The sequence below is a fragment of the Piliocolobus tephrosceles genome, chromosome 12 (assembly GCF_002776525.5).
Source record: "Piliocolobus tephrosceles isolate RC106 chromosome 12, ASM277652v3, whole genome shotgun sequence".
Classification (NCBI taxonomy): Eukaryota; Metazoa; Chordata; class Mammalia; order Primates; family Cercopithecidae; genus Piliocolobus; species Piliocolobus tephrosceles.
In genome coordinates this window covers 79,653,281-79,655,742 of record NC_045445.1, presented here as the reverse complement: position 1 = coordinate 79,655,742, position 2,462 = coordinate 79,653,281, and positions in this window count along the sequence as shown.

Sequence of the window (2,462 nt, the reverse complement as noted above, 5' to 3'; positions counted from 1 at the left end):
GTGGGCGCCTGTAATCCCAGCTACTCAGGAGGCTGAGGCAGGAGAATCACTTGAACCTGGGAGGTGGAGGTTGCAGTGAGCCGAGATGATGCCATTGCACTCCAGCCTAGGCAACAGAGCAAGACTCTGTCTCAAAAAATAAATAAATAAAAATAAAAATAAAACCTCATCCCTTGTCTTTGTTCTCGGTTGTCTCCAGATACCTCAGCTATGCAGGTTACCCCCAGAGATCTGGGTGGGTTGAAACTGAAGCTAGTCATATAAGCAGTGTCCTAAAATACTGGCAGAACTGGTTATATACCTTGCTCTGCTTTGTCTTGCAAGGCAAACTCAAGCTAGGGAGGTCCCTCTCCATGCTGAGCAGTGTCAGCATGGAGGATGAAGTGATGGAGGTAAAATGAACTTGTTCTTATTACCATTTTTGTGTGGCTCTTTTTGGGTTTTCTCTTCTACTGTATTGTTGTGTCACCTTAAGTGGATCCTAGCCTCTTCCAGAGATATTTTGGTTCATGGATAGGTGCAGAATTGTTCTTCACAGGGAGAGGGAGGCTGAATCTTCTATGCTGACATCATGCTGACCTCGCTCCACTAGACAAGGAATTTAAATTAAGTATTTCAAATATGCTCAAAGATGTAAAAGAAGCAACAGACAAAGAACTAAAAAACAGCGAGAGAATGATGTCTCAACAAACAGAAATTAGAAATTAGAAATAGCATTTATAAAAAGGAACCAAATAGAAATTCTGGAGCTGAAAATACAATAACTGAAACAAAAAATTCATTCCAGCCATTCAACAGAAAATTTGAGCAGCCAATAGAAAGCATCAACTTGAATAGGTCAATTGAAATTATTCAGTCTAAGGGGCACAAATAAAAAGAATTAAGAGAAATGAACAAAATGTGAGGGACCTATGGAACACCATCAAGATTCCAACATACACAGTATGGAGGTTTCAGGTGGAGATAGAGTGAACTAGCATAAAAAAATAAAAATAATAAAAAATAATTTAAAAAAGGAGAAATAATGGTTAAAAAAAAAACTTCCCAAATTTGATAAGACACATTCATCTACACATTTAAAAAATCCTCAGTGAGCCAGGCCAATCCCAGCAGCCCCAGGCTCCAGACCAGCTCACCACTAGGCCAGCCCCCATAGTCCCAATCTTCAGTTCCACCCCAGCAATCAGCTATTCCCTGCAACTGTAGTCATCAGGCTGGCAACCACAAACCCACCTCCAGGTCAGCCCCTGTGGTGCCAGGTTTCAGACTTGCTCCAGCACCATGTCAGCAATGCTGGACTCAAACACCAGGCAGGCACCCACAGACACAGGCTCCAGGCCTGCCCAGCACCAGGCCAGTCCCCATGACCTCACACTCCAGCTGGACCCTGTGGCTTCATGCTTCAGTAGACCCAGGGTCCAGGCCTTTCCCAGTAGGTCCCTGTGCTGGATTTGCCCCTACAGACACAAGCTTAAAGATTGCCCCAGTGTATCTGGGTCACAGGAACCCTCAAGTCCCCTAAACCCAGGCCAGCCCTCACAGTCTTAGTCTCTAGGCCAGCACCTACACACCCAGCCTCCAGGCTGGGACAAGTGGACGTGAGCTCCAGGCTGAGCCTGACAGCCCCGTGCTTAAGACCAGCCCCAGGATCTCCAGGCATGAGGCCAGTTCCCACAGACCTAGGCTTCAGACTAGACCCTGTGAACCCAGGCTTTACACCAGCCCCGGCACCAGGTTAGCCCAGGTTGATCCCAGTGGAAACAGGCTCCAGAAAACACCAGGCTTGTTCCAACAGACCCAGGGTCAAGGCCCACTGCAGTAGACCCCAGTGCCAGGCTAGACCCCATGGACTGAGGCTTCAAGACTATATCTGCAGACATAGGATCCAGGCCAGGCCCTGTGGACCCAGGACCCAGACCTGCACCATGGACTCAGGGTCCAGGCCAGCCCCAGTGCCAAGCCAGTGCTTGTGGACTCAGGCTCCAGGATCATCCCAGCAACTGCCCAGCCCCTGTAGATGTAGGCCTAAGCCCCACCCCACCAAGTGCTAGGTCAGCCTCTGGACCAGGCTTCAGGCTTGCCTCTGGAGACACAGGTCTCAGCCTCAGACTCATGGACCCAGGCTCTGGGCTCAACAGTGCAGTCCCAATTAATAGGTTCACCCAAGTGGATGCAGGCCTAGACTCAACCCTGCAGGTGTAGGTGGCCTACGCCTGTCTACCTACTGACCCAGGCGTAGGCCAGCTTGTTCAAGGACTCCAGCAACAAGGTTTTCTTCAAATCACGCCCGAGAGCCTGCCGAGAATATTTGGATGAGCTGATTGGTGAAGGGCTTTCCCAGGGAAAGCATTCTATAAAAACTGAAACAAGGCCCAAATTGTTCAAATCCACAGACATCAGCTGAAGGCAACAAGAAACATGAAACACCAAGGAGACATAACTTCACCAAAAGAATACAACAA